A 22068-nucleotide genomic window follows, 5' to 3' on the forward strand; every position below is an offset into this window, starting at 1 on the left:
CGCTGGGACATCCCCTGCATCCCAAATCCAGATTTGACACTGCTCTTCCTGAAGCAAGAGACACCAAAGGCAGGGTTTCACTGGATGGACTTCACAAGGGAAGGCTCCAGACCTACTTGGACAAGTGACAGAGGGACACTGGGTAGGAGGAGGGACCAAAGAAAAATTGGGAGAAGCAAAGGGGTCTCCATGGGTTGACATATAGAGGAAGCTGCTGTAAATCAAGCTGAGTTAGACCCAGCAAGGACAGCAAACAGCAAAGTCCCTTCTGAGGCATAAACAGAAAGCAGACGAGAAGTGAGTAAGGAAGCAGTAAGGGAAGAGGCAAGTGCAAGAGATATTCAGATAGTGAATCAAGCTAAAAAAAGCACCATAATTCAGTTTTTTAATAAACAGATGTTAAATACTTTGGGTAAAACCAAGAACGCTGTCAGGAATTAGGGAAGATTCAAGGGATCACACCACAGGTGAAAAACAAAGCAGTATGATCAGTGCTTACCACACCTTATACACCTATATATATACCTTACCTTACCACATAGACAAGATCATCTCCATCCAAGGACACTAAAGACTCATTCATCAGACCACAGGGAATAGTTAATCCAACAGTAACTACTTTTTCCATAAAGTACTCAGTCAGAGGTGCTAACCCAAATTTAGAAAATGGGAAATTATTCCTAGCCTGTTGACCACTGTAGTCCTGATATAAGAAAAGGCCTAGAAAAAAATTTGAAATGAGTATTCAGGAGAAAAAACCCCCACCTGTTAAATTTAGACTGAGTTTAGCAGTGGTAGCTCAAGGCAGCCTCATCTGATAGACAACTGAAAGACTGATAGATGACTGCTAGAAAATTGATTTTCTAGGCATGTAATATAGCTGAATTTCAACAGATTATTTTGATATAGAGGTACCTGGAAAATTTTCAGAAAAGCTAACAAAGATGGACATTAGTGTAAGAACGATGGGTTGGGTAAAGGTTTGACTCACAGTGAGAAACAGCTTTTGTACTTTAGGGGAGCATCAAGTCAGAGGGAACCTGCCAGTGGCATTCCTTACAGACAGGTCTTAGCTTTGGTTTTCTTAAATACTTGCATGACTGGTTTTGTCACAGACAAATGGGAGTGTACTTATGAACCCTGCTTTAATGTGCTGTCATTAGGGAGTAGGATACGGGCAGGTTTTGGAAGGAACTGGTTAAGTTTGAGAAGCAGGGTAAAATGTGTGAGATGAGATGGGGTAACACAGAACAGCAAAGTGATGCACAAAGGAAATTTTGTACTATGCTCTGGGAAATTTGTCCATTGAAAGTCATCTGGCCTAGAGAGATCTGAGCACTGGACTCAACTATGGGTGACTATGGAGAACAAATGTGAGGTGACTATGAAAAATTAAAACCAGCCCAAATAAGTATGAAAGCTAGTGTGGAGGAAGGATATGCTGAGCCCTAATGAAGATGCTGGCAAGCTCTGACTAACTCAACTCCAATAATACACTTTTAAGAGAGAGAAATTTTACTGAAATCAAATCAGGTAAGGATATAAAACTGAGCTAAGGGAAAAAAAAAATCTAATTGCTAAAAGGTGAATAAAAAGCTTTGGCTTGCTTTCCTTAGTGAAAATGAAGTTGAGAGTTGGTTGATGTTTATCAAAATAATGTAGGTAACCCGAAAGGAAGGATACAAACTATTTAAGCTGGGGAGATGATCGGCACAAAAGTAAATGGGTCTGGACTGTTTGCTGTTACCTAAGGCTGGAAACTAGAGGATGTCTCCTCTGGCTTGAAAGCAGTAAGGTGCTGGGACAGCCTTCAAATAGAGGCAAGTGCCCAGCTGGCATGAAGATGGAGTCTCAGGAGGGTGGGAAAGAGCTGCAAGCAAGGGGGCAAGACTTGAGGTTATATGAATTTAATTCCCACCCTGTCTTCTTCTGTTTGAGTAGCCAGTAATCGCTTGATGAGCCTCACAGTGGGCTCTGTTTGCTCTGCACTGTATCAATGTTTATCTCATTTGCAGCAGAGAAAGCAAACCCGGGAAATGGGAATTTCAGTCCGAGGAGAAACGCGATGGTGCCCTCGCTTGTGAGCTGTGAAGGGCAGATCTGCCTCCGGGTTTCAGCAGACTATTGTTCAGCCATCTTTCATTCATCGTTGGGAATGAGAGCTAATTAACTCCTAGCCTGTTTCATAACGGAGAGACTAGCCTCTCTAAGAGGTAAGACACTTCCTTTCTTTGCTTGAAACGTCATGAACTTTCAAACTTGGCAAGGCTCTTTTGAGTTCAATCTAATAGTAAACCCAAACTTCCCATCGCACAAAAGCAATGAGCCTGAACTTGCCTGAACTTGCCTCAGGGAGCTGAGATCCAAAGCTCTGTCATTCGCTCAAAAGCCATTCTCCTCTTTGCAAGGGCAGGATGTTGTTGTAACAGAGCATCCTTGCTGTTTGCTCAGCCTCCCTTCCTCGTGATGAAATCCCTGTATAGCGACTCTGGAGGTCCTCCTTCAGCTCCATTTTGGGGCATACAATGTGCTGCCCAACTAATCCCCACTCTTTTCTATGAGTGATTTATGGAGACTCGAAGGACATTAAGAATCAGCACATTCTCTGTTTTCCAAACGTTGGTGCAACGAGAGCGGTACTTTTTCTGCCAGTGGGAACCTGAAAGACCTGATGGGCTGTTCTGGCAGGACTCGATGTCAATGAAAGGGGCGCCAAGCTGCCCGCAGAGCAAGAGGAAGTACCAATGTGTATTTGCTTTGACTTCCACTGGGAACCACGGAAAAAATATTTTGACTTGATTTTACAGTTCAGTTTCTCGTTAGCACAATGCAAGCGCTCTGCCAGTGATCAGAAATGCTCTTGCTTAATTTGCATCGGTTCCCATTCAGTTATTAGGCACAACTGACGTTATAAGAACAAAAAAAACAACCACCACATTGAAGAGTGAAGTGCTTCTTTTCTCATATTTTTCTTTTTTCTTGCAATACCAGTTCTTTTTTTAAAAGAGAATGGTTTTATGTCATCATGAAGTGTTTATTCTGGGAGGGAGGAGGGGAGCCTGTGATGTTTGTTCTAGGTATCTAAATTTAAATGACTAAGTTAAGCACATAAACTCTCTAGACTGCGTGTAAAAACCTATGGAGAGGGAAGGGCTCCTCTAGTCAGCAGTTCAAGGGCTCTTGCTTAAATGAGCAGTATTTTATTACCATGTCATGCAATAAACCAGGTGTTTAGGGTTATATTTTCTTTTACCTTCTTGCTGCTCTTGTGCTACAGGATGATGAGAAAAGCACAAAAAGTTTTCTGTATATCTAGGTTTGTTAACCAACATCTTCCTGTATTTCATTAAGCAGATCACAAAATTACTAGAGCACAAGGGAATGAACTTCCTTCCCCTTGTATAAATACAATCAGCCCACTCTGATGTTTAGTTCAAAGCTCAGCAATTTTACCTATGCAAGAGTGGAGATTGGTGGTGGAAACATATCCCTTATATTTGGAGTTGGAAAGAGTATTTGGACTCATATAGGCCTGATCCAAATGTCATGGAAGTTGGGAAGCCTGCAATTTAGGAACTGTTACACTATACTATTCCCAAATCTGTTTTGCCCATCATCCTATTTGCAGTGGGGACCACCAGAAGATGCTTTTGATGAGTGCTGAAATGGGTTTGAAATAGGCAGGCCGTGACATTTGGTCACATCCTAATCCTCCACAGACAGAAGCTGGCTGAAGTCAGGTCTGACATATGGATGTTAGTTTCCCTTCTACATCTTATCTTAGCATTAAATATTAAATACAGGTTTTCTTGCTGCCCACATAACAGGGAGAAGGTGCAGCTACAATATATCACCTTTAGAGAAGCAGTTTTCTTGTAAGAAAATCAAGGGGAAAATGTTTAAATGAAATTACTGTGAGTACTCAGAGAGCAGGTGAGCACTGTCAAACTGGAAAGGTTTATTGAGCTGAATCCCCAGGGGTATGGCCTGGGTTCAGGACTATTTAGTATTTTCATCAATAATTTGGATGAAGGAGTAGAGAGTCCCTTTGTTAAAGTTTTAGCCAACAGCAAGAGACACTAGGGAGGAGAGGATTAGCACTCAGGAGATCTCAGTAATTAGAGGGATGGTCTGGAAATAAACAGAATGTGACTTCGTGAAGACAAGTGCAAATCTGCACCTACATTGAAATAATCATCTCCGCAGGCACACGGTGGGAGAGAGCAGCCAGGTAGCAGCTCTGCCACGAGGGAGCTGGAGGTCGTGATGGAGCAATGACTCAGCCGTGGAAGGAAGGAGCATCAGGCTGGGTTGGACAGATGGGGATGTCGCCTGTGAGACACAGAGGGATAATCCCTTCGGCGGGATCAGTGAGATTGGTTTCTGGCATCATAACTCGGGAAAGATGTGGCCACAGTCCCGAGGAGAGAAAGGCATCAGGGAGGAAGCCTGCAAAACATCTATGGGGCTGTGCCAATGAGGAGAGAGGCAAAGCATTTGTATTTAGCCTGGGGAAGGCAAGGCTGAATGGAGACAGGATAACAATCTTCAAGCACTGTTAGTCTCCAAAAAGAGGAAGGTGGTGAACTATTCTGTGTTCAGAAATTATCCTTTGTGGTTTAACCACGATTTTCTGTGGTTAGACAAAAAAAAAAAAAAAAACAAAAAAGAAAGAAAGAAAAAAAGAAAGAGAGAGGGAGAGAGAAATGGAGATGGCAGATAACCTGACTTTACTGCTTTACTTATGAAGTGCCTTGGGGCATAAAGCACATGATCAAACATAGTCGAGTTACTGCAGCTTAATGAGTTATTGCCTGTTGGCTGAACCATACTAATTAACCATGTGTATGCCCTTAGCCTGCCTCCCTTGCCAGATTAAATGGGCTCCCTTAAATTCTTGTGTTTTACTCTGCAGATGAGGCAGGCTGAAAGCTTGTGTAAGATCAGTGATTATATCTCAGCTGATGGAGGGTGACTTCTCAGGGACAGAAACTTGTTCTTAGCACTCAATGGTAACATGGGCACTGTTATATCTGGAAGTAATAAAAGGGATTTGACAAGGGAAGAGGAGCAGAAAAGAGACCTAAATATATGTTAATTCACAGGCGTATGTCAACAGGAAAGTGGCTCTACACAATTGTGTTGGAAGTGTAGTAACACTGAGTTATGAGATCTAAGTAGTTTTTGTCTGGGAAGGCTTCTAACACGGTAATTTAAAAAATGTAGCATGAAGAACACTACAGAGCACTACATGCATTTCTCTCACGACGGCACACATACTTGCTTTAAGTCTCTTCTGTTTTTTTAGTGTTTTTCAGTAAATTATTCTTTTTGACTCATATGCTCATGCTGCCCTCCAATTGTTGCTCTCAGCCATCAGCAATGGCTCCTTTCAATGAGAATTTTCAATGAGAGTTTTCCCTCTTCCTTTTACTGTGACAGTTAGGAGTTGTTGGAGTGGAGCTTTCCTGGTGTGCTGGTACATGTGGAGTATACAGTGTTCCTTCCTTCCTTCCTTCCTTCCTTCCTTCCTTCCTTCCTTCCTTCCTTCCTTCCTTCCTTCCTTCCTTCCTCCCTTCCTCCCTCCCTCCCTTCCTCCCTCCCTCCCTTCCTTCCTTCCTCCCTCCCTTCCTTCCTTCCTCCCTCCCTTCCTTCCTTCCTTCCTCCCTTCCTTCCTTCCTTCCTTCCTTCCGTCCTTCCTTCCTTCCTTCCTTCCTTCCTTCCTTCCCTCCCTCCCTTCCTTCCTTCCTTCCTTCCCTCCTTCCCTCCTTCCTTCCTTCCTTCCTTCCTTCCTTCCTTCCTTCCTTCCTTCCTTCCTTCCTTCCTTCCTTCCTTCCTTCCTTCCTTCCTTCCTTCCTTCCTTCCCTCCTTCCTTCCTTCCTTCCTTCCTTCCTTCCCTCCTTCCCTCCCTCCCTCCCTCCTTCCCTCCTTCCCTCCTTCCTTCCTTCCTTCCTTCCTTCACTCCCTCCCTCCCTCCCTCCCTCCTTCCTTCCTTCCTTCCTTCCTTCCTTTCTTCCTTCCTTCACTCCCTCCCTCCCTCCCTCCCTCCTTCCCTCCTTCCCTCCTTCCTTCCTTCCTTCCTTCCTTCCTTCCTTCCTTCCTTCCTTCCTTCCTTCCTTCCTTCCTTCCCTCCCTCCCTCCCTCCCTCCTTCCCTCCTTCCTTCCTTCCTTCCTTCCTTCCTTCCTTCCTTCACTCCCTCCCTCCCTCCCTCCCTCCCTCCTTCCTTCCTTCCTTCCTTCCTTCCTTCCTTCCTTCCTTCCTTCCTTCCTTCCTTCCTTCCTTCCCTCCCTCCCTCCCTCCCTCCCTCCCTCCCTCCCTCCTTCCCTCTCCCGCCCCATTCCCCCCCTTGCCATTGTTTTTCCACTGTTATAATCAGTTTGAAGTATGTTGCTGAGGATGAACATTTGGATGTCACAATCTTAGAGAAGATTTTTGTTTACAGTCTTATTTCTGTCTGGTGTCGTATGTTGTCCCTTTTGAAGCAGTTTATTCTTTTGCTAATAGTATATCATTCAGAGAGGCAGCAAACTTGGCAAATTTGCCCAGCAGACAAGCTTGGGAAGTGCTATGTGAAATGAAAACAGAGACTTTGACTTTGTTAGTTTATTGCTGTTTTATAGAGTCACATCAATCAGCCTGGAAAGGACCTCAGGAAGTTATCTTGTTCCGTTCTGTGCTCAGAGCAGGATCAAGTCTATCACTGTCTTTTCTGACTGCTGTTTGTCTAACCTGTTTTTGAAGCAAACCCCCTGGACAATCTTTCCCTGTACTTTCCTATCTTCAGCCACTTCATCTGATCCAAAACAACATAGCTGATGACAAGTTACACACAGTTCAGCCTAAACCAGCCAAACTACATTCATTTGCTGCTGCAATCCTTCCAATTTTTGGTAGGAAACAGAAATGCTAGAAATCTTCAAAGAGATTGTTTGATAACGTAAAAGTTTTGTGATCTAATTTAGTCTAAAGTTGATTGTTTTCCCTTCAGGACATAGATTTTTGCATTGGGAGAGAAACTACAACATACTATGAGCTATAATGCTACAGTAGTAATATATACACTTCATTTCTTAACTGCCTGCAATATGGAAACAAGTTTTCATAGCTGTGTTTTATATATGTGGAAGGAGGTGCTATTACTTACTGTTTGGTGTTAGGCTTCCTGGCTTTCACAGATACATGCTCTAGACTGAGGATTTGTGATTTAGTTGGAGCTGAAATTTAGTCTGGGTCTGGGGAGTCTGTCCACTGCAGCACAGAAATAATTAGCATCTGCATTAAGTTAATATCCAGATGTGGATCTACAGCGGGGGAAAGTCTGTGGCTGATTTGAGCTAGGGTTTGTCTTATCTCTAGTTTTACGGCAAAGAAATTTTATCTTTAAACAGTACTCTCAGAGTCCTTCCAGTACTGCTAACCCCCTCTGGTATTACCCAGGAAATATCAGACAATAACTGCTCCACTGAGACCCAAAGTGAAACCATCATACAAGAAGAACGTGAGAACTGTTGAACAGACTGTATTTCCAGTTATCTGAGAACAACTGTACATCTACAAGCAGCTGAGAATTGTGATGCTAGTATGATTCTGTCACGTCCTTCAGCAGATACATTTTGTACAGACAGACCCCAGTACACACAGATTAAAGAACAAACAAACCATTTTCTTCCCCTGCATGCAGAAGAAATTGTATGCAGCTTGAAAGTGAGGGGCGATGCTGGAAAAAAATGATGATCGAACTAGGAGGTTCTCTTAAAAGAGACGTAAGAAAGCCTATTTATTTTACAACGAGCAGCGAACTTCTGGGATTTATTCCTGCAGACGGCTGTGGGTACAGGTACTACCAGCTAATTCAAGAAGTGGTTGAGTAAATTCATAGACAACAGGTTCATAAAAAGACACTTAGGGGAAGAAGCAGGGTTGTACTCACTAAACTCCCTAGGCAGCATGTCCTAGCATCATTAACAGAAACAGCGCATGGGGTGAGGTGGGCTTTCAGGGTCTCGCCCCAGTAGCACAAATCTGATCTTTTTGTGAACTGCATCTCCTCCCCATCCCATCCGCCCTGCCCATGGCTCCAGAACCGAACCTACCTATCACAGGGCTGAAAAGGTTCTTTGCTGGGCTTGCAGTAATCTACAAAACTGGAGGTGGCCCATGGAGAAATGGATAATTGGGGTCATCAGCGTAAGGCATACTAGATCTGGATCTGGGTTAAGGGTGCTTAGACCTACCAGTATCATTGTCTAAAAATTCCTATTCGCTGCTGTAGGAGAGAAGAGGAGGGACAGAGTGTCAGACATACAGTTTGTCTATTTTTGCGTTCACTATGTTTCGTGAGAGCTGCAAATGTCGTGTATTTTCCAGAGCTCACACCATCAAATAATTCTCAGTAGTGTCACAAATAACATTGTTTCAGGTCTGTCAGGGATTTATGGACTAGAGCCAAAGACCCTTGAAATCGATATCAATAATTCTGCTGCTGAAGCTGAAGGCAAAGCTCCAACAGCTGTCAGGGGCTGTGGTTTTTTATACCCCCTCTAGCCGCAAGGAGGCAAGACCATCATAATTAGCCGCTAATTGAGAAGTCTGCATCTGAAAAGCACAATTTCAGAGAACAAAGAGCCAGAGAGGCTCATTTCCAGGGCTAATTAGAATTAATTCATAGCTATAAGTAGAAGGGCTCCCATAGTTCTGGGACTCTCTCTTGCCCTCTCCTGAAATTCTAGTCTAAACATATGTACGACAATCACAGAAGGCTCAGCATGACTTGTGCGGCTCTTGTGCAATACAGAAATAGCACCGCTTGTTAAAAATTAGCTTGGTTTTCCTTTTTTTTTTTGTTTTGCAGCCCTGGGCTATGTCTCCCTTTTGCTGCCTCTCGTACCTGCGTTTGGGTATGAAACCTTCTGCCTTCACTGCCCCTGGGGGTTGTCATGGTGTTTGTCTGCATGGGGACTCCGGTGCCATAGTCCTCACCCAAGCTTGCAGCAAGTGCCCAAGTGGCTCTGTTGCCTGCCCTTCCTCCCTTTAGTGATCTGTGTACGAACAAGCAAAGTCACAACCCCAGCACTTTTTCTGTTAGTGCAGGAACTGGTCTTTAGGAAGGAAAAAAATAAAAGGTCTGCAAAACCAGGCTGCACTGTCTGTTGCACCCTCTTGAAGATGCCTCAGGCGGGACTAACTTCAGGCACCTCCATGAGCTGCAGGAGGCCATTTGTTTTTCCCCCAACAGGTCCACAGGAGCTGTGTTCCTACCTGAACTGGAGCCCCACCAGAGTCCCTGGTAGCTCTTCAAGTGATGAGGACAGAGGCTGCAGCTTCTAGTCTTCCTGTGGTTTCTTAGAATTCTTCAAGAGCTGATTTTATTCTTTAAGGCCTGCAGTTAAAAAAAAAAAAAATAAAAATCCTGTACAGTAAACATCTCTCAAGTCACAGAATCACAGCATGTCATGGATTAGAAGGGACCTCGAAAGATCATCTAGTCCAATCCCCCTGCCGGAGCAGGAACACCTAGATGAGGTTACACAGGAAGGTGTCCAGGCAGGTCTTGAACGTCTCCAGGGTAGGAGGCTCCACAACCTCCCTGGGCAGCCTGTTCCAGTGTCTGTCACCCTCACTGAGAAGAAGTTTCTTCTCAAATTTAAGTGGAACCTTTTGTGTTCCAGTTTGTACCCATTACCCTACAATATTCATGTCTTACTTGAGATCACCATGTCTCTCTTGTTCGTGTTTAGGCTACCACTTGCCAGTCCCAGCACCTCTCATAACTTGAGGATTGAGTCAATGCAAGGGCACTCCAGTGAGAAAATGAACCAGATCGTTCTCTTATGAGAGCCAAAATTTTCAAAATGCCTCTATTTGTGTTGCTTCCATTTTTAGTTGTCCAAAAGAAGGTGCTTTTAAAATGAGCTTAATTTTTTTTTCAGAAGGTGTTAAACAACTATCTGTGGAAGACTGCAATTACTTCAATTTGCTTCAAGCTAGAGACCAGAAAAAGTGCAAGGTGATAATTGATCTGGAAAAATGCAGGATAACACGTTCTCATTAGTGATGATCTTGTTATAGAGGAGGTGGCTTGCTGAATTCTGTTGTGCTGGCCTTCCTGTGTAAGGATGTCTAACAAACCTCAGAAACTTCACGGTTTAACTGTGGGTGTTGGAAGCTGATGCTCCTGAAGCAGAAAAGTGGCTTGAATTGCAGGAAAGGAGTGTGTACTGCTCAGTAGCTGTGAGGTGCCTCAATTATGGCTCCAAATATAGATTAACTTCTGTAGCTTTCACTACCTAAAACTGAAAATCTGGAGTGTGATACCTCTGTGAGTGTGTGCTGGGGCATATGTGAACAACACGTTGCTGAGCGCCTTGAGTACCTTTTAGATTTCCTGTTAAAGGAAACTGATTTTCTGAAAAAAGATTTTCCAAAGGATTTTCTGCCCACAGGTGGCCATCTGGGTTAGCAAATTGCAAGAATAATCTTTCAATTCTTTTCTACGTGGCTTAAGCAAATCCTCCTTTCTGTGCAGTGTATCTTGTATGTTATTACACAATTCCCTTAGGTTCATTTTGGTGAGAAACAGCACCTATTCGTGTCATGAGACCAGCCTGCCTTACCTTGGCTTTGCAGCCCATTGTGGAGAGGGGATCCAGCTGCCACAGTCTGTGCATGTGTTAAGGCTTCAGCTGGAACCAAACCCCACTATAATTGCTCTGCTCACCTTCCACTGCCTCCAGGGCCCCAACTCCTGGGGACATGACCCAGCAATGTCCTCTTGCAGTCCAGAAGACCAACCGTATCCTGGGCTGCATCAAAAGCAGCATGGACAGCAGGTCGAGGGGGGTGATTCTGCCCCTCTGCTCTGCTCTGGTGAGACCCCACCTGGAGTCCTCAGTACAGGAAAGGCATGGACTTGTTGGAGAGGGCCCAGAACAGGCCACCAAGATGATCAGAGGGCTGGAACACCTCTCCTATGAGGACAGACTGAGAGCTGTGGTTGTTCAGCCTGGAGAAGGCTCTGGGGAGACCTTATTGCAGTCTTTTGCTCTTAAAAGGGGCTTATAAGAAAGATGGGGACAGACTTTATAGCAGGACCTGCAGTAATAGGACAAGGGGTAATGGTTTTATACTAAAGGAGGGGGATTCAGGCTAGACATGAGGAAGAAATTTTTTACACTGAGGGTGGTGAAACACCGGAACAGGTTGTCCAGGGAGGTGGTAGATGCCTCATCCCTGGAGACATTAAAGGCCAGGCTGGACGGGGCTTTGAGCAACCTGACCTAGTTGAAGATGTCCCTCCTCACTGCAGGGGATTGGACTAGATGACCTTTGAAGGTCCCTTCCAAACCAAACAGCATAGCAGCTTCAGCCTGAGAGATGGGACTTTACATTTCCATCTGACCCAGATGACCACACCTGCTTCCTCAAACTTCCCCATTGCACAGTTTTGCCACTGAAGGTTTACAGATAGCTTGATTCTTCAGGTGCTGCACACTAGGTAAAAGCAACTTGGCAGGCAGAGCTGGTTGTAGAGGGTTGCCCGACGCAGTAATGCTCCTCATTTATAAGGCAAAATGACAGCCTCACCTTCCCTTTCATACAGCCATTGCTCCTGCCCTGCCACCCCACACTGGTGCGGGCAGCCTGCAACCCACTGCTTCTGACCTGGCTTGTGCTGCTACAAACCCACATGCTTCTCACCACAAGAGCCTCCCATTACTTTCTGGGAGGTTTCCATCATTTTCCTTTGCCTAACATCTGGATTCCCTGTGCGGTCTTCAGTAACTTTACACTGCTTCAGTCCTGCAGGCGAAAGGTGGTGCAATGGTTTGACAAGGTCCCAAGTAGTTCAGTCTGGCTCAGCACCATAATTTCCTTCCCCTTCGCACATTGGATTCCTGCTGCATTGCCTGCTGTCCTACCTTCAGCTGCTGCTTGAAACACTGAGAAGAAGTCACAGTGGGACTTGGCATTTTCCTTTAGGTTCCAGTGGCTCATGTTTACTGGATTTGTTTGCATCTGCAGTGGCTCGTGTTTCTTATGTTAGGTCAGCAAAGCTCGATAAGGTTGTAGAGAAGTCTAATTTTAAAGACTTTAAAGCTATTTTTATTTAACATCTCACTGACCTGGCCTGTAGTAGAGCAATCAGATGATTATAGAGCCAACTGCTTGTTGGGCATTGTTCTCCTCTTGACCTTAGGCCTCTTCCTCATGAAGACATGAAGCATGGTATCAAATGAAAACTCTTTCCTTGGATTGTAGAAGTCTCTTTAACACCTTCTTTTCCTCTACACTTTATGCACAAATTAACCGACTGACTGGGATTAGGAATGGAACCAGAGATACTGAAATACCATTACAATGGTGCTGGGACTGCTTTGTACCTAAGTGATACCATATGTTGGCCTGCTTCTAGCAGTGTTTACTGTGTGACTACATCAGCTCAGTAGGGATCTGTCTGGAAAAACAGTCAGGATGGAAATGAATAGCTGAAGAGAGCTGCTCTGAGCAAGTGCTGAAAGAGCTGCTAAGGGGCAATGCCAGAACCACTGTCTTTGATGACTCTGTTTCCAAACCAGGCAACCTGCAGAATTGGTTATGACCAAGAAAGGAAGAAGACTGTTCCAAAATGCACTCAGGAGATGTCTTTGCTCCTCATTACTCAGTCTGTATGCAACGATGATCATCAACCCTGGAGATGGCACCCAGCCAGAATAGCCAAATACTGCTTAGCATGATACTGTACAGCAGGAGACTGCAACCTGTAACAGGATAGAAACTGAAAGCTGGCAAGTGGCTTCGAGCTTCATATCTAACCCTCATCTGTCATATCAAGAAGTATCCATAGATTTCAATGCTTGCATGATCCTGCTTTCTGTAGTACACTCAGTCAAACTCTCTACACTCAGTCTGAAAACCAAAGGTGGCAACGACACATTTCTCATTGCTAGCTTCAGATGTAGGCTTAACAACCAGCATTGGACTGTTGTGAAGCAGAATAAATCCCAAGAAGTCCATATAGCCACACACATGTGGAGGATGGCTGATACATCATTTATATCTCATATTACTGCAATTATAACATTTCTATCTTCAAGCAGTACTTTCCTTGCACTGTTCTCTAAATATTTCTTTTTGAAGTCTTACATTTACACCCATTATAAGGCTCAAAATGTCCCAGAATCTGAAAGATATTTGATCCAATCCCACAGCTGCCATCCCAACAAACATGTAAATAAAACAAAGATTCTGTGACTGAGGATCTCAAGCAGTTGCGGGGAGGATTAGGGATTAGGGAAAGATGATTCTGCCATTGTTCTCCTAACTGATAAAAGACAGACCACTATTGTTTTGAATAATGCTGTTACCACACAAGCCTCAAGCAACTTAACAGAAGATCCTATATAATCAAGAAGAACCGCTTCTGGATGTTGGCAATCTTCCTGTGAAGTTACTCCGTTCCAAGTGCTCAAAAATTAGGAGCAGAGTGAGGGAGGCAGTATCTCTGCTTCTTCTTTTTAATTGAAAAAAATGCTTTCAGATTAATCCATTTATTTTTTCTCCGAAAATTGCCTTTCCTGCACTGCATTTCTTCTGCGTCTGAGCTCCTTCCCAGCCGTGACACAGCCCCATGGTGTGCTGTGATGTTACATTGCTCCTGTCTGGTCAGTCACTCCTCCCCTCCCAAAACCAAAAGAGCTGGAGAAATTACAAAAGCAGCTCTGCATGAACCCCCTCTCACCATGGCTTTCCATCCTACTCCTGTTCATCACCTGAACATGGCATCAGGCAGATTCATAACAGTGAAAGCAGCCAACCAGATTGGGTGAGATTACAAAGAACTCAAGGCAGCTTTATGAGGTGTACTCAGAAATACACACCTATATTTACTCTGAACATCAGCTCTTCTGTTGAATATTGCTGCATATTTAGAAGGAATTAAAACAAACAAATAAACAAGCAAACATATGAAAGGTAGAATCATACTTGTACAATGTATGAGTGTCATCCTAATGCAGATGTCATATATTAGAGGACAAAATGAAGGTGTCTGGCAACCCAAAACAGTCATCTGTATATTCAAAGGAGATTTAAACATGGGATTTAAAAGCAGCTCATCTCTGCAGGGTATCTGGATGAATCTTAACACAAACCTTACTAATTTGGCCTTTCAGGAGCTCCCAAGACAAACCAATTGCTGAGCCCCAGAGCCTCTCATGGGATTGTGGTGGGATCACATGTGCAACACACTTCAAATATGACTGGTCCCATATGAGATTTGACTAAATGCTGCTGTGCAAGCCGCTGGGGTGAATGTGCAGCGTGAGAACCAGTCCACACCTTTGAAGCTGAAGTGGTGTCTGTTGGTTTAGAGCTGTAGTAGCACCTGGCTGGTTGGTGGGCATTGGTCTCAGGTGGGGGAAAAGTAGAAACCATCTACTCAGTGAAGCTGGAGCAATGAAGGGTGAGAGCCAACAGAGGGTTTAGGAGGTTGTGCTGCTCCATGTCCAATACCATTGCAAGTTAAACACTGCACTGAGCGAGCTCCCATGAAGCATGCCTCATCTTCTTCCCAGCTCCACCACGTAACTATCCATGTCCTCCCAGGGCTGCTACAGACACCAAATTTGCCTTTAATAGAATTGTGTGGATCCAAGACCCTTGTCACACACAGTTTAGGTTGCCTTTTGGGGAAAGGCTCCAGGGAAGTTTTAGGTCCATGCATGTCAAATGAAGAATGGCCATCTTTGGACATAAATTATTCTCTTTTTCTCCCTCTCAGAAAGCAAGTGTGTAAGCAAACCAGCTGCAGGCAAAGGCTGTGATTTTCCTTGCACTCTTCTAGCTAGGACCTCCTGTCCTTTCCCTCTGTCATTTAATGAACAAAAAAAAGTGCCCTGCTTCTAGTTGTTTGGCAGCTGCCCACAAGCCTGTGTGAGAAGTGAAGAGTGATGTGCTGGGGAAATCTGACTCCCAGTGCGACAAGGACCTGCAAGCAAAAAAAAGAAAGAACTGCTGAATATGTACAGAGGAGCTAAAGAGTCGCCGATGGACCCCTAAAAATAAAAAAAAAACACATTTGATATCCTTTAAGTGGGCAGCATGATTAGTTGCATGAAATTAAGAAAGGGAAGTTATAGACCTTGAAATCAGGGAGCTTTTATTAAGATATACTTTCTAATAGCACCCCAGGAGAAGAGCAAAAGCTGTGTGACTTGATAAATTTAAAACTGGACAAGACAAAGCGCTAGTGAATAAACCAGAGTCAGTAAGTGAAACAGAGTCAATAATCCTGCTTGGGTATGGGGTGAACTGTTGGCCTCATGTCATGTGTCTTTTGCATTCCCCACTTCTGTGATACTAAAAAAAGTCTGATCCAATCCAGGGATTACACAAAGAATGCACTCCAACAAAGGGAAATGCATGGCCTTTCTACTCACCCTCCAGTGGCATTCAGGACCAGAAGAGGGGTTGGTCTGACTAGGCAGGATTACATTCCTGGCTATGTCTAGCAAATACTATGTGGGTTAAGAGGAAAAATATATGTACCCTCTCATTAGAATATTTTCTTTGTGTTTTCCTGTCAGCCAGGTGTCAAATGGAGGCAGTGATGGCCATTGAAGCCATTCCTGCTTAACAGCATGTCTGAGACATTATTTCTTCCTGTGGCTGCACGAGAATGGGCTAGTCCCAAGCGCAGATCAGCAATTAGGATATTAATAGTCTTATTACTTTGCACAGTCTGGTTTGCTTTAAAATTCATGGTGCAGTTAGACAAGGTTCGTTCATAACAGGAAAAGCACAGAGATGCAGGAAGACTGAGTCAGAACAGAGCTTTGAAATGCATCAAGCAACCATTTAATTAAAGAAGGGTACTCCAATATTGTGTTCCAAATGATTACTTATTTATGTACTCCTCAAATAGTGCTATTTTTAAACTAGGTTTTGAAGAGAAGACAATTTGTATTTTTACATGCAGGCAGTCTTAAAGTTAAATGAGCTGCCAGCGTAGCACTGCCCAAGAGGAGAAGGAAAAGAAAAATCCCTGTGTCAGTCCTGGTTCTTCTGCTCCCTCACAGCACCACAAGTGCTAGAGATCAAAAAAAGTGCCTCAACTTATACAGGCTTGCCAGCTTCTCCCCACGGTCCTCCTGCGGCAGCTCATTGCCCAGTGCTGTCAGGACATGGGTTTGGAGGTGCCTGGAGACCAGTGCTCAGAAGCCTGGGGAGATGGACAGGAAGAAATGCAGACATTTGAGGGGTGCCTCCTGGTGAGAAAGAAGGGTTTTGAACTTCTAAATTGTGGATATCCATGGGGTGTGATGCAGACAGGAATTTTCTCTTACGGTGCTGATATTAAATTAAAGGCAAACCCGGTGTTCAAATGAGGAGCTTCATCCTTCACTCCTCTGATATTTCTGAATGCGCTGGAGTGGAGTGTGAAGTTCATCAGGGCACCGTTCTATGCCCATTTTTTACTGAACTGAGTAAGTTGCGAGGAAACAAAATTTTTGCTCCAATAGATGTTTGAAAACTTCAGTTTTTCTTAGGAGCGGAGCTGCAAAAGGCCTGTGTGGGAAGGAATGAATGTTTGCTGAGTTCACAAATAAATCTGAGCCCAGTGGCTTCTTCCATTTCCTTCCCTAACAAAAGGCTGGACCCAAGTGCACTAAAGTCAAAGAGGGAGATTCTCATTGACATCAAAGGACATTGAATTGGTCCCAATGAAGGACAGTCTCAGCCAGGAACCAGCAGAAATAATAGCATGTGATGTACGTGACCAACTGCCACTAACCAGCCGCTCAGATTCCAGGCATTAAATACTGCAAACTGAGAACTTGCAAACAATTAATGAAAATGTGCCAAAATAATTCAAAGAAAAATATGTAAGGAAACGACAATGTGTTTGTGGGTATTCTGTGAGCAGAAAAATATGTTGTATTTGTGGAATAAATTAGTCCCTGAGAAGTGTTCTTTCAGCTCGGAGTTGTGTGCACTCAAGTCAGCTAATCGAACTAAAGCTTTTTTTCTCTTGCCAAAGGAAGCGGGTAAGTTCAGAGACATAGATTAAATAAGTTTGGTTCTTCTTTTAAAATGTGAGGCGCCAATTATATCTCATCTCAACAGTTCTCATCATTTTGCTGCTATCTAAATGCTTCGGTTTATTCTCTCATGAATGCTGACAAGCTTTGGTCTGGTGTTTATCCATATCAGACACTGCAAAGCTCATCCAGTCTCTTATCTCTTTCTGATTAGATTACCGTAATGCCCTGCCGCAAGGTTCACCGGGCTGCTTCCTCTGGCAGGGAATGCCACCACTGTGAGAGCATCGCGCGCGGGAAGAAATCCAGCCATTTTATTCCGACCACATCGTGCCCTTCACTGGTTATAAACAAAAAGGATTAACTAAAAATGAGACTATCTGCAGCTGGGTTCTGGATCAATTAGGAAATGGGGAAACAGCAAGAGCAGGCATCTCTCCAATGTGGTGAGGAATATCTGTGCAGAAGCAGCACGGTAAAGGAATGAGGGTCAGGCTTAAACCTGCAGTTCACACTTGGTCCTTTTTAGACAAACGTGTTAGGGCTGTGTGCGGGCCGGCCTGTGCCTCATTTGTGGGCTGTCTCAGGGAATTAAAAGGATCGATTTAACTCTTGCCTGGGAGGATCTGCACTTGGTGGCAAGCAGTGGAGTGGAGGCGGGCTTCTCTATGTCTATGACATGGGATGGTGGCTTCTGATGGTGGTTGAAAAGAGTCTGTCAGGAGCTCTGGGGATATCTATGGTTATCTGCATTCAAGCAGCCCACACCTCCAACAAGCCATGCAGAATCAGAGGTGAAGGAATGAAAGGGTTTTGGGGTGCAAACAAGCCAGCTCCAGACAAAGCCTCAGAGGTTTTCAGATAGGACCCCTAGAGGCAGGAAGCATGGAGAAAGATCTATAGGATAAACTTCTCACTTACCTGCACATGTTGGCAACCACCACACCTGCTCAGCTGCAGGTTTGGGTATGAGGGTCACAGCTCTACTAACTAACACCTGGATTTTAGTTCACCTTCTAAGGTGGGATAGCAGCAAGAGCCACACTGCTCCTGGGGCTGTCCCACTGCTGGCCCAGCTGCTGAAAGTTCCATCTGTCTTTACAGGTGGGTTATAAACAGGGGTGGTTATGAATGCTTTCAGATGCCAACCAGTTCTCGATCCTGACAAGCAAGCATCTCTTCCTATCCGAGCATTACACAGTGCTCTAAAAACCTTCAAAGACACTCTCCTAAAGACTGTTTTACATCAGGACACTGGAGCGCACTGGATGACTTCTTCAAGGTCACACACAAAACCAGCATGGCATAGACTGCAGGTTGCTTAAATCCCCAAAGATAACACATCTCCTTGCTTCCCTGGTGAGTCCCTGTCACTGAGCATCAGTCTTTGGCCCTCTTTGCCTTTCAGCTGTTCAACTGACTGCTGCTGCTTTCTGCACAATTGAAGTCCTGTTTTATATGGTTCTCTCGGTAGTGGTGTTATATATAACTGCTCTTACCTTCAACTGGAGTGTTGTTTTTTCTTTTTTATTTTTTTCTTTTTTTTTTCTTTTTTTCTTCTTTTTTTTTTCTTTTTTTTCTTTTTTTTTCTTTTTTTCTTCTTTTTTTTTTTTCTTTTTTTTTTTTTTTGTTTGGTTTGGTTTTTGCTTTGTTTTGTGAGTGTGTGTATTTTTAAAGAATGTTCAGCTCATGATTATGCTTCAAGTGCTGTGAGCATCTTTTGTGCAGCAGGTGCTGCTCAAAATTAATTGTTTGCCTCAAAATTATACTCTCATCTAGTGATTTTCAGGTGCATCAGTTGTTCCATTAGGGCTGCCACTTCCTACACCCTTTTGGTGAGCACCACTTCTCTCACAGCCAGTGTTTCTTCACTCTTTTCTCCCCATAATACAAACTATTTTCTGATTGCCAAGCCTTGCAGACCAATACCTCCCCTTTTTTGTCTGTCACAGACAAAAGGCTACTGAGTACAGCTCTAAAGCTCATTAAAGTCCACAGCATTGCTTGTTTAAATGCATTTTTTTTAAGTTACCATGTCAAATGTGCTTAGCCTGCAGTATTGGCTTGCTGCAGCAGTGGGTGTCTGCAAGCTCTGCCATGCTTTTGCTGATGGTGGGAGGGGAGGTGCCTGGAGGGGCCTCTGGAAGGAAATCCCTTGGCCTGACTGCAGTGCTGGGGGTTTTCGCATCTCTGGGGATGGCCTCTGCTCTGCCAGGCAGGCACCTTCTTTCTCACCTCTCTGAAGATGCTGTGGAGAAGAGCAGGCCAGTCTGGGCAGTAAGCCCACTGATGGTCTTTCTGCACAAGGCAGAACTGCTGCAGCAAACACTTGGCCTGAGACCTTGACCTGGCAACATTAGAGGAACATATTTAGTGGTGGGGATTAAGTGGGGCTTTGCCATTCCTCTCCATTAGCACCATCCAGCACATGGGTGGGGTCACAAGACAACATGGGAAGATCTGCAGCTGCCCCCTTTGTAGCTGCATCTGGCTTTTACATCCAGCTCATGTACTTCTCCAGAAGCCATGCTGGCCACTCGGTTGTGAATCTAAGTTCTTCAGTCTGAGCAAGGAGTAAATACAAATAGAAAAAAATGCATATTGTCTCAAAACAGCTCTAAACATGATGAAGGTTGGGTTAGTCTGCCCGGCAAGAACTGTTCTGCCAGTCGTGGTCTCCCACTTTTCAGCTAATGCATTGTATGGTGTGGTCTCAACTTCTCTCCCTCAGGATCCTGAACTTCTAGTGCAACTTTTGGCCTTGCACTGGTGATAAGATCTGCCTCATACACTTGCTTTCAGCTTCTGGGAACTATCCAGGTTATTCTGCAAAAGGCACCCCATAGCAGACTTGCTAGTCACTGAATCTTGGCTCTGCTCTGGGACTTGCATTACAAGCTAGCCAAAGGTAGAGAGGAAAAGTGGGATTTTTTTTTACATAATAAAACAAGTTAAATCAGATCTAACAAGGTAAGGGCTAAAGTACATGAGAATGGCATAACATAGTCGTTCTGTCCCTCTTTTTGCTTTCACTGTTCAGCATCTATTTGGCTTCTTTCTTGCATCCTGAGCTCATGCATGTGCCTAACATTGGCTGGGTGAAGTCTTCCTTAGCTTCTGTGTTTGTCTTGTAGTACAACAAGGTGCTGGTTCTGAGTCCCTTTGGCTCTACTTACAGAGAAATACGAAGCAACAATAATTTTTCCCTTGCGTCTTCATGGTACAAAGGAAATGCTGCTTGCCACTTCTACTAGGAATCCACTAAATTGGCTTTTAATGATGAACAGAGCTTTTACTGACAATAATAATTGCTCACTTAGCCTTTAGCATCTGGGTCCTCAGAGCCCAAGGAAGAGTCCATTTCCCAGAGCATCAAACCGTGCACCTAGATGGGATGGTGGGAGTCAGCCATGGAGGTGCACAGGCCTTGGATATTTTAAATTTTCTTTTATTTTTCAGGGATTTTGTTGGTTATTTGTATGGCTACAAGTCAGCTGCTCTTTCTACTCTACTCTCCACTTTCAAAAGCTTTGCTACGCTTCTCCTCACAGTCATCACTCAGAGCAGTCATTGCTGCATTGTCAGCATCTGCCTGTGGCTGAGGTGGCTTCCAGGGGTTTTCCTGAGGCTTTCTTTTGCCTTTAGCAAGGACAAAGTTGGGCAGAAAGCTGTGTTCAGTGGCTTCAAGGACCTGATATGCAATTCTTTCATTGCAAATTAAATTTTCTTGTTTTTCCTTTGCTAAGAAAGAATATCTTCCATTCTCAGACGCTGCTGGCTGCCAAAGGTAGATTATCTAATTCAGCAGTGCTGTTACAATTTTCTTCCTACTTCTGCTTTGCTTTACCTGAGGGAAAATGACTCGTTAGCTTTGTAAGAGCTCAAACAAGACAGGTCTCACTCACTGGGAGCAGGTCAGAAGCTATTTGGTGAGCTTGATCACTGCTGCAGCTCATGCGGGCAGGCTCCCTCAGCTGTGCTGCCATCTTCGCCTTATCACAGAATCAGGAAAAAAAGAGAAATAACTCAGTGCCAGTGGCAGAGACCAGTAAATATTGCATGTCAAAGACCATCTCTGCCCCTAATGCTGTTGTTTTGGAGTGCAGCCAGCTCTTCCCCCGCAACCAACCCTTCTCCAGCTGTCATCTGCATAGGTGAGCTGGTAACCGAGAGGGCTGCGACCCTGCTCGGTAGCAGCAGCAATTGTATAGGGTTGTAATTGTGCTGACTAGGAATGACTTCTGGTTTCTAGCTCTGTGGATGGAGAATCTGGTCTACAGTAGGTGTGGGAGCTTTTTTTTGGGGGAAGGATTCTTGTAGGTTTAGGGGTTTTGTTTGTTTTTGTTGTTGTTAAAATTGTTTTTGTTTTCTTTTTTTTTTTTCATTAAATCCAGAGGCTTTTGGAAATCTTTTGTCATGACAGGCCACAAAGTTGCATTTTCTTCACATTACTGAAGCAAGTAAGAAATCCAAAGGTGGCAAGTATTGTGCAAACACTGTAGCTGATGGCACACAGGCAAAGAAGCTGTTCTGGTGGAAGGTGAGCACAAGACAATGAGGGGAAGAGAAAAACCGAAATGAATGAGATGCCAGCACAAACCCAAAATCTGAAAATGAGAACTTCTCTCTTTTTGTTAGGTTTTGGTGCTAAGGATTTTTTAAGTGCTGAGATAACCGCACCATATATAGTATATTCGTCGTATATACAGTACCTATGCATATAAAGCATATACCATTGAATTTTGTGTGGATTTCTTCTAATAACATTCTCATTTCATGGTTTTATAGTGTTTTAGTGGTGGGAAGCTGGGCTTAATGAAAGTAAGGCTCAAACTTATTCAGGTCACATCAGAAGTCAGAGAGGAGGGATTTCTCGTGCCCTACACTAGTTTAATTCTCTCTCTGTTGCAGAGCTCCTAATTTCAGAAATATAGACAGAGAGTTTTCACTTGGGTTTTTACATGGGAAGCCACTTAGGCCAATTGCAAGTGCTCTGGGAGATCTTGAACCCTAGGCGAGCTACTATGT

At 44.1% G+C, this 22068-nt stretch overlaps 1 long non-coding RNA gene across 2 annotated transcripts; it reads left to right on the top strand.

The window, feature by feature from the left end:
• Window positions 1-1174: 1174 nt before the first annotated feature.
• Window positions 1175-21787, top strand: LOC110358366 (uncharacterized). 2 transcript variants are annotated; one of them, XR_010470755.1, is made up of 4 exons: window positions 1175-1533; window positions 2016-2213; window positions 17255-18399; window positions 21435-21787. It is a non-coding gene; the product is annotated as an uncharacterized LOC110358366 (long non-coding RNA). The 2 variants fall into 2 exon arrangements; XR_010470756.1 differs by lacking the exon at window positions 17255-18399 and having other exon boundaries at window positions 21435-21768.
• Window positions 21788-22068: the final 281 nt, after the last annotated feature.

The sequence above is a fragment of the Columba livia genome, chromosome 1 (genome assembly GCF_036013475.1).
Source record: "Columba livia isolate bColLiv1 breed racing homer chromosome 1, bColLiv1.pat.W.v2, whole genome shotgun sequence".
In the NCBI taxonomy this organism is placed as follows: domain Eukaryota; kingdom Metazoa; phylum Chordata; class Aves; order Columbiformes; family Columbidae; genus Columba; species Columba livia.